The sequence below is a fragment of the Podarcis raffonei genome, chromosome 7 (assembly GCF_027172205.1).
Source record: "Podarcis raffonei isolate rPodRaf1 chromosome 7, rPodRaf1.pri, whole genome shotgun sequence".
Taxonomy (NCBI): domain Eukaryota; kingdom Metazoa; phylum Chordata; class Lepidosauria; order Squamata; family Lacertidae; genus Podarcis; species Podarcis raffonei.
This window is the reverse complement of record NC_070608.1, coordinates 70,541,188-70,552,149: the sequence shown is the minus strand read 5'-3', so window position 1 is coordinate 70,552,149 and position 10,962 is coordinate 70,541,188.

Below are 10,962 nucleotides of genomic sequence, written 5' to 3'. Positions count from 1 at the left end.
AAGGAATTATTTTTGCCCTAGCTAGTGGATTGCTTTTTATGTAACTCAGTAGTCATTATCGTTTCCATTATACCCTTAAGTGAAAGAGGTACTTTACAATGAGAGAATGTGACCAGCAAGAGAAGTATCATTTTAGCAACTGGTTTTTGAGGAATATTAAATAATAAATGCCTTTTCAAAAGGCGGCTTCAGCATGTGTGCGCAATGCGTGCACGCATACTGAAAAAAAAAAGTATCTGTATTAAGCAATTAATTTGTCTTCCTGTTGAAAGAAATATCATTTCAAGAGCCAAAAGGAAATGTTTACGCTGCAATATCTGGAGGGAATCGTAATATGCAGTGAGATTCATACATTGGCCCAGATCTAAGAAAATATGGGTTAATCCAGAAAAAGTCAGTGACAGCTAATCCCCACTGAAGTCAATCAGACATAAGCACACACTATGGTTCCACCCCAATCAATGCATGGTTATTAGAATGTAAGGTAAGGGTAAAAGTAAATGACCCTTGGACGGTTAAGTCCAGTAGGGTAGCGGTGCTCATCTTGCTTTCAGGTCGAGGGAGCCGGCATTTGTCCACAGACAGCTTTCTGGGTCATGTGGCCAGCATGACTAAACTGCTTCTGGCACAACGGAACACCATGACGGAAACCAGAGGGCACGGAAATGCCGTTTACCTTCCTGCTGCAGTGGTACCTATTTATCTCCTTGCACTGGTGTGCTTTCAACCTGCTAGGTTGGCAGGAGGTGGGAAAGAGCAACAGGAGCTCACCCCATCACGAAGCTTTGAACCGCCGACCTTCTGATATATAACTATGTGCACAGCAGTTCCCTGCATCCATCTGGTTTGGGGAGCATCTTACTCTAAACAGAGCAGGGGCAAGAGGGGGCAATCCCCTTGGCTGGCACCTACACTAGCAGCGTGCCAGACACAAGGGAGCTAACATGGCCCATGTGCCTTCAGCTCTTTCAGGGAAAGCTCCACTGCTGCCCAACAGCCCCTCTCACTGCCGCTTTCTGTCCTGTGATTTCTGCCTCTGCCTCCTGCCTCCTCTCTCTTTTGTCTGTGCTCTGTGTTTCTTCTTTCCTTCGATCATTGCTCACTGCTCTCCTGTCATCTTTGCCACTCGTCTTTGTCACTCATCACTTGTCTTCTGTCTTCTGTGCTGCTCCTCCTGTTGCTCCTTGGCCAAATGTGGTGCTGAGGGCAGCGCAGGTAGCTTTATATGGGGTGGGAGAAGACCAGAGTAAAGACTGCTGCACTCCGGTCGGCTCTCATGATCCCCATCCCCCAGGTCTGGCCAGATTGGCCCAAATTCATAAAGTGGTTGGTGGGAACTCCTGGTGTGCCCTGCGGCCACCCCAGAAATTTACCAATGGCAGGCTACCTAATGGACATTGCTCTGAGGTATCATGGAGCCAGATGCGATGGGTTGCAACCACTGCCCATTATTCACCACACACACTCATTTTAGCCCTTTTGAACATTTGCTCACCCCCCCACAATTTTTATTATTTTTTCCCAAATATCTTAAATACAATACATCTTAACAATATTATTCTCCTTTCAATCTATATCTTATCCGAATTAACCTCCCTACACGCCTCTTCTGGCTTCTCTACATTGCTCTTACTTAAGCGTGATTACTATATATACATACTATAAATGTCTATAATTCCTTAATAATTTTTTGTATTATACTTTAGACATACATTCCTTATTATATTAAGCATTACATCTTGTGGTCTAACCAAATGTTTACAATAAACGTTATGAGTTTTATTTCAGTCCTGTGAGTTTTTTTATTTATGTACAGTTTCCTCTAAGTATACCATAAATTTGGACCATTCTTTTTGAAATTTCTCATCATCCTGCTGTCGGATTCTTCCAGTCGGCCTTGCTATTTCCGCATACTCCAATACTTTCTGTTGCCATTCTTCAGTTGTCGGAATATCCTGTTGTTTTCATCTCTGTGTGAGGAGTAGTCTTCCTGCTGTTCCCTTTTGACTTGCAACTAAGTTATAGTTTGTACCCCGCTAGTATATCATTTCCATAAGAAAAGCCTGCTGGATCAGGCCAATGGGACAACAGAGGACAAGATGGGTGGATAGTGTTCTCGAAGCTACCAGCATGAGTTTGACCAAACTGCGGGAGGCAGTGGAAGCAGTGGCGTAGCGTGGGTTGTCAGCACCCGGGGCAAGGCAAGTAATTTGCGCCCCCTAACCCGTGGATTTGCGCCCCCTAACCCTAACCCCCAGATGTTGCGCCCAGTGTGGCCGGCCCCCCCTGCACCCCCCACGCTACGCCACTGAGTGGAAGACAGGAGTGCCTGGCGTGCTCTGGTCCATGGGGTCACAAAGAGTCGGACACGACTAAGCGACTAAATAACAACAAGGTTACCAGACCTCCCCGTTTCCCAGGGACAGTCCCCGGATTTACAAATCAGTCCCCATACAAACTCCATGGAAGTTGAAAAGTGTCCCCTGATTCATTGAAAATATCTGGTAACCTTATTCTAAACTTCTGTCATGTCACTTCTCACTTGCCTTTTCTCTAAACTAAAATATCCCAAACACTGCAACCTTTCCCCAGAGGGAGTTGCTCTATCATTTTGGTTGCTCTTTTTCTGAGCTTTTCCCCGACTTTCAAAGATCTCCCCCCCTGCTCACAAAGGGATGCCACCCTTTCTGTGAGCAGCAGATGCAAGACTGCTATCCCAACATTCAAATATTCAACCTTCAAAGTAATTGTTAGTGGGAGCTGTTTATGAAGTGCCTTTATGTGATGCCATGCAAAGCAGTTTTAGGCCTTTATTTATATCCATAGCTCTCACATACGATAAAATTACCTAATTATAAACTCCATCCTCAGTGCATGAATAACGGCATGTTTCACCTGAGGCTTGGCTGCTGCCAAATCTGATATAGTTTAATATGGGGGGGGGGTGCTTGGGGTTTTTTTACTGCCATATTTAGAAACTGCATCACCTTTCGATCTTATGGCTCCATTCTGCATGGCAGCTTCCACACAAATTGTACTCTTAATATGACTGCAAATAAATAAGGCAGGAAATGATCCTTCTCCCTTTTTTATCTCTGTGAAGAGTCTCATTAAAGCTAATTGAACTGTTTGCATGTGTGAGAGCTGGATTGGTGAGTGGGGACTGCCTGTCTAGGATGGCAATTTCAAAACCTGTGATTAAAAAAAAAAAAGCCCACAGGAGTAAATGCTTAATTAAGAGCCAGAAAGGCAAGGACGTGAATGATCCTTTGGTTCTCTTTCCTTATTCACACAAATGACTCTTTAGTAAATCACCTGAACTCTATATTCCTTGTTATCTTAATCCTATAGGTATAACTGCTTTAGGTTCCTTTGGGCTAAAAAGCAGTTTACAAATATATTCTTGCCCATGCAAAACAAGTACATGCAAGAATGATGCAGCTTTTAAATACAGCTGTCAAAAATTTGTTTTGTTTTGTTTTGAAAGCCACTGGGTTTGTTTTTAGAAGAGATGCTGGTCACAAGCCAACACAAATTTGAATCCATTGGGTTGGCCTGAGCATAGTATGGGAAGAGGTTTTCTCCTGAGTCAGGCCATTCATTCGTCTAGTTCAGTGTTTCCCAAAGTGGGTGATACCATCTCCATCGGGGCACTGGAACAACCCATGGGTCTTAATAAGGTTACCAGATTTTTTTTCAATGAATCCGGGGACACTTTTCAACTTCAATAGATTTTGTATGGGGAGTGATTTGTATATCTGGGGACTGTCCCCAGGAAACGGGGACATCTGGTAACCTTATTTAGCCTTGGGTGCAATGGGGGGGGGGGCTTGAATAAAAATAAGTGGTGGTGGAAGCATAAAGAAAGGAGAAACGAGAAGGAATTTTTTTAAAATATAATTTTTATTAAGTTTTCCATATTTTATTACACTTCAGTCTCAAAGAATAAAAAATAATAATAGTAATTCATGACTTAAATCACTGCTTAAATAAAGCATCAACCTCCTTCCTTCCCTCTAATAGACTTCCATATCTCATTACCAATTTCTCCACATTCCTAAATTCACTTTTTTACCTTAAATCAATCTTTTAACAATCACCTTCTTATAAGTAAATCAGCTCCTTAATTTCCCATTACCAAACATTTCAACTTAAACCTACAAAGGTATTCAACTGTTTACAATTTACGAGAAGGAAAATATGGGGGGGGGGAACAACCCTGTTTATACATGTTTCTTTTTTAAAAAAATAAATGTTTATTGAAATTTTACAAATCAAAAAGTTCATCCTTTCACATAGATCAATCCATTAGATAGAGCCCACAGAAAAAACAAAAAACAAAAATACATAACAAAAAAGAAGAAGAAGAAAAAGAAAAATCCACTTTTTAAATTACAAAATTCCATATCCCTCTGTCCTGACCTCCTCACATCTCTCTTTTTTGTGTTCCTCTTTATTCCGATCAAATTCAGCAAGTTCAAACCGTTATTCAAATCATACTTAAAATTATATTTTTCTAGTTATTATGTCCCAAATTTCCCTCATCTTAGCCCATTCCTCATCTTATATACTATGACATAATATTATTCTGTTCATAACCCCCTTCTCCTTTTCAAAATTCTTCTTTTCATTCACTTTTAACCAAATCCCACATGCCCTGTTACCTTCACTTCCCACATCATGTTAACACTCAAACATTTTGCAATATTTTTGTAAATAGTCCTTAAACTTTTTCCAGTCCTGTTCCATGAGTTCTTCTCCCTGGTCACGGATTCTGCCGGTCATTTCTGCCATCTCCATGTATTCGATCACTTGCATCTGCCACTCTTCCACGGTGGGTAGATCTTGTGTCTTCCAATACTTGGCGAGAAGTATTCTTGCTGCTGTTGTTGCATACATAAAAAATGTTCTGTCTTTCTTTGGCACCAATTGGCCAACTGTGCCCAAAAGGAAGGCCTCTGGTTTCTTAGGAAAGGTAAATTTAAATACCTTCTTCAGTTCATTATATATCATTTCCCAGTAAGCCTTAACCCTTGGGCATGTCCACCAAAGGTGAAAGAATGTTCCCTCAGCTTCTTTACATTTCCAGCACTTGTTGTCAGGCAGGTGATAAATTTTTGCAATCTTAACTGGGGTCATGTACCACCTGTAAATCATTTTCATAATATTCTCCTTTAAGGCAATACATGCCGTAAACTTCATACCGGTGGTCCACAACTGCTCCCAGTCAGCAAACATAATGTTATGACCTATGTCCTGTGCCCATTTAATCATTGCTGATTTAACCGTTTCATCCTGTGAATTCCATTTTAACAGCAAGTTATACATCTTTGACAAAATCTTAGTTTTTGGTTCTAACAGTTCTGTTTCCAATTTTGATTTCTCCACCTGGAAGCCAATTTTTTTGTCCAAATTGTAGGCCTCTCTTATTTGATAATAATGAAGCCAATCTCACACTTTGTCTTTTAGTTTCTCAAAACTCTGCAGTTTCGATCTGTCCCCTTCTTGCTCCAAAATTTCCCAATATTTTGGCCAATTGGCCTCCATATTGAGCTTTTTCTGGGACTTAGCTTCCATAGGTGACAGCCACCTTGGGGTTTTACTTTCCAACAAATCTTTATATCTTGTCCAGACATTAAACAGAGCTTTCCTGACAATATGGTTTTTAAATGCCTTATGTGCTTTAACCTTGTCGTACCACAAATATGCATGCCACCCAAAAACATTATTGAAACCTTCTAAATCCAGAATGTCCGTGTTCTCAAGAAGCAGCCAGTCTTTTAACCAGCAAAATGCTGCTGATTCATAGTACAATTTAAAGTCTGGCAGGGCAAATCCACCTCTTTCTTTTACATCAGTTAAAATTTTAAACTTTATTCTGGGTTTCTTGCCCTGCCAGACAAATCTAGAGATATCTCTCTGCCACTTCTTGAAACAATCCATCTTGTCCAAAATTTGCAAAGATTGGAACAAAAATAACATTTTTGGCAAAACATTCATCTTTATAGCTACAATTCAACCCAACAAGGAAAGCTTCAAATTAGACCAAATTTCTAAATCTTTTTTTACTTCTGACCAACATTTCTCGTAATTATCTTTAAATAAGTTCAAATTTTTCGCAGTCATGTTAATCCTGTTTATACATGTTTCATCTGTTGTGTAATGATGCTTACCGTCAGGTTGGGCACCATTGCAGGATGGTAACAACGCCTCTCCTGGATCCTGCAGTCATATTAGAGGTGAGGGGTTTTCCCCAGGCTTGGGTGAACCATTTTTGGCTTCACTCAGGGCTGGGAAATGGATTGCAGCTTGCCTGCCTATTTGAACAATGTCAAGTGGGCAGCAATGCTGGCCCCACCCCTGGGGTGGATTGAATTGAGCTGGCAGGCTTCACTCTAGTCCCCCACTCCCATGGATTTTAATCCCGGGGCCTAGACCACCTTCTTCTCCAGTTTTGCAAAACCGTTTGTACATGTTTCATCTGCTGTGCAATGGCGCTTACCGATGTAACATAGAGTTAAAGTTGCAGTGATTCTTTTATTTTCCAAATAAACACACAGATTGCATGTTATAACCAATCAATTGGTGGAGTCCACCAACAGGTCTTAACAAGCGAGCGTGTCGCACATTGTCGGGAACTCTAGCATGCATCGGCAGGAATATGGGCCTATAATGACTTGTTTACAATACAATACTATGAACAGATGACCCCTGCAATGCAGGAATCTCAACTAAAGCAAACATGACAGATGGCCACCCAACCTCTGCTTAAAAACCTCAGTTGGAGGACATTCTGCCACCTTCTGAGGGAGACCGTTCCACTGTCGAACAGCTCTTACCATCAGAAAGTTCTTCCTAAAGTTGAGTCAGAACCTCTTGTAACATGAAATCATTGGTTTGAGCAGGATAAAGCAAGCTTGCTCCATCTTCCATGTGATAGCCCTTTAGATATTTGATTGCTATCAGAGCTCCTCTTATCCAGTCTGGACGTACTCAGCTCCCTCAATCATTCCTCATAAGGCTTGATTCTAAGACCCATGATAAACTTGGTCGCCACCCTCTGCACACACTTCAGCTTGTCAACATGCTTCTTAAATTGCGGTGTCCATGCTCAAACGGTCTTGTCCTGGTGAGCACCTGGCCACTAAATTCTGTACTAGATACAGTTTCTAAACCATCTTCAAAGGCACACCCATTTACAATGCATTACAGTGATCTAATGGCATCATTGCTTGTTCTGTAAGCAATGGCATTCTGCTTGAATGTGTGATCCTAGTACCGCCTGCTAAACAGCAGCTAGAAGAAAAGCCATGCCTACTTTAAAAAACTTTGTAAAAGTTAAGGATTTAATTCCGGCTATTGATAAAATGGAATCCAAATTAAAAATCAAATAAGTACCTGGTGACGAGAGCCAGTTTGGTTTAAGATCATTTTTCTTATGCTTTAATCGGCTGATCTATCATTAATGGGGCCTAGAGGGGACTTCTCCATATAGCTGCATCAAACTGTTATTAAAGCAGGAATTGTATAATTAAAGGTGACTGTTCTCCTTTTGCTCCTTACCTTTTACTGAAGGAATTCTATTTTCATTGGACTCATTGAATGATTAAATGCATTTATCAGAGCCATAAAAGGAGTTGAACACATGCCCAGACATGTTTTTCTTGGCAGAAAATGCATTAAATAAGGACCTTCTCATTGGTTATAAGCAAAGGCACATTTACGGTAGCAAAAATGCATGGAAATTATTAACTGTTGATGTACCATTCTGCTTTTAAAATCGTTGCAAATTGTTACAGTGATGTGCTGAAATCACTAAAATGTGCATTATATGAAGGCCACCAAGGAGCTTCAGATGTTGCTGGATGGAAAGAAGGGCATCTCCCAAAGATCTTAAAACCCAAGTAGGCTCTTACTAGATCATAGCGGACAGCTGACATAACCTGGTGCCAGGTTGTGCACTTTGAACTGTGCTTGGAAATACAGTGGAAGCCAGTAAAACTGTTGTGACATGACAGTCACATGCTTCCTATCACTGGTCTTGGTGTCTTCAGCATTCTGAACCTTTGAAAACTCTGCAAAAGCAGCCCCATGTAGAGTGAATTACAATGGTACAAATGAGATGTAATGATGCTGTGTGTCACAATGGGCAGATCTGACATTTCTAGGAACAAGTGCTCCTGGCTAGTGCTGAGCCTTGAACATTTAGTTTCTGGGCTAAATCCAGGAGCACATAAACCCAAACTGCAAACTTGAGTCATCATGGGGAATCCAAATTGAGCGTATCAGTGCCTGCCTATACCATGTCATGTGTCAGGGACTGGGCAGAGGAGGAATGGTGGAGATCACCTGCCCAACCTGACCCTTCTAGAGAAGAAGGCAGTTCAGAATTACAACAGGGGTTTGAGGGAGATCACAGCTCAGAGGCAGATGAGGGGGAAAGCTGGGAAATAATGGGAGAGGAGGAGGAAGAAGAAGCACCAGGGGGCAACAGCTGATGGAGACAGTGTCTTTAGAAAGCATTCCAGACCCCCCACTCTCCCAGACCCCAACAAGCATTGAAAGTAGAGCAAGAGCTCAAAAGCAAAGGTTACTTTTCAGCACCTGTAGCGATGACGCATGAGGAAGTGGGAGAGGTGGAGGGGGTGGAGATTCACTCGGGACAACGCCATTATTCCATGAGGCTGTGTTCCAAGACACTCTCTATGAATATTGAATACAAAGCAGATGGTAAGGATTTTTCCTTGTCTTGTCCATTCCTGGCATCCTGCCTTGGGGGTTGGTTCCTCTGCCGCCTGACACATCTGCTACTTAGCTCAGTAGTCTTCAGGCAAAGCTATGACAAGGTACAGGGGTTGTGCACATATTTTGAGCCCACCATAGTGGCCCTCTGTCATACTTTAGGCTTTTCAAGCATAGCCACCACAGTTGTCACTTTTGAATTACGTCCACTCTCCTTTCAAAGTGCCCTGTTTCCTCCATATTTATCTCCAATATACTGCTCGGCTTCACACTTTTGCTTGGTAGTGGTCAGACTAATGTACTAATATTTTATATATTTGCAACAACACAATAATTTCTGAGGCCTCTGTGGGAATTAGCTGCTGCTCAACCATTCAAGTTAATGGAAGTTGCATGTCAGCTCCACATGCGTTACACTGAGTGTTTACTCCTATAATTGCACCTGCTATCAACATTATTACACCACTTAGTGTTTTGTGACTCAAAGTGCTAGACTAAACTGGGTGATATATTTAGGGCTCTGACATATCTTTCTCTGACTGATGCCCAAGTAGTGAAAACAGGCAATTATCTACCAAGAAGAGAAGCTTCATGAGATTGAATTAAACTACTTACTCTTGTTGCTAAAGAAATAGCTGGGTTAAACTTTGACAAAGCAGCATAGGCAATTTTGGATAACAGTTCTCTCAGCTGCTAAGGCACAACTCTGAACTTTGCTCTGTTCAAAACATCATTTTCATAACAACCATACTGGCTTACAGAGTGACCTTTCCAGATGTATTCAAGCAACCACACAGAACTCCAGGTGTTTAGGAGTGCTGAAACTTTTAATATTTATTTAGAAACCTCCTGAATTAATGCCTTTTTCATGGAAAGAAAATGGTACTGATGCACCTGCACACATGCTTACCGGTGACCTGCTGGACATGTAGCTATTGCAAAGTTCTCACTCAGAAGCCTTTGGGTCTCTGTTTGGGTGCCCCATATGAATTGTTGCAGCCTGAATGGTCACTGGATCCTGCAGGATGGGAAGGACTGGAAAAAAATGGAGGGGGGTCCTGATCCAGTCAAGCTTTGCTCAAGAATTCTGTTCTTCCTAAGCTCTGGTTTTCCTGAATCCTTGAATATTCTTCCGTCCTGACTTCAGGGGTGCTCCTCAACCAGTAGAGGATGGTGCCCATTAGGACTGGCAGGGAGGGCAACAGTAGATGGAACCAGAGCTAATGACTGGTGGAGCTAGAGCCAACAATTGAGGGAACCATCTAATTGTAGTTTTGTCCCCATCCTCCTTCCCGCTGAGTTCCATAAAGGCAACATTGAGACTGGCTAACAGCCAGGGATACCCCCTAGACTGGTCATAAGTCAGGAGGTAGGCAGGTGAGGGCTGGCTCAGGGCAGTTTGGTGGGGCAGCATCTCACTTGCCTTAATGTACTAGTATCTACTGTCTTCAATCTTGCCTCTTGTATGTCCTTCAGTTCTGACTTGCCATTCAGTCCTGACTACTGATGTTGCCCCACCCAGCTCCTGGTTCAGAACTCCTGACTCACCTCAGACAGCTATGCACAGCCAGTAGTATAAGCTTGTGTATCCCCCACAGATAAATGGCAGTAGCAATAGTGATATGTTTCGTATAAGAAGACTCTTCTTAGATTAGAATCTATCTAGCCCTCTTTTCCTCAGTGCCCAACCAGATATGTCCAGGCAGCCTACACAGAACATGAAGGTGATAGCCTTCCCCTGCTTCTTGACCCAGGAGAACCAGTATGCAGATGATAAATATTCCATAATGAATATATAATGAAATATTCCATCATAATGAATAGGCCTATCCTCCATAAATTGATCTTATCCCCTTTGGAAATCATCTACACCGCTGGCTAATTCCATATCTTGTAGTCTCAACAGGGAGGAAGATGGGGATGAAACCACAATTAGTTGATTGTATCTATTATTGGTCCTGGTTCTGCCTGCATCAGTCATTGACTGTGGCTCCTCCTACTGTCAGGCTCCTTTGGTACTATCCTACGAATCCCAACTGCCACCAGCTTCTGCCATTATGTTGGCTGCCTTATTTTTTGCCTCATCACTATAAATAGCCAAAAATGCAACCAGGGCTGCATTTTAAGGGTTTAGCTGCTTCCAAGGCATTTGTAACTTTAACTTTAATATAAAGTCAGCATTTAAAAAAAAAAATCTAGTTGCCTATTTATCTGAGATAT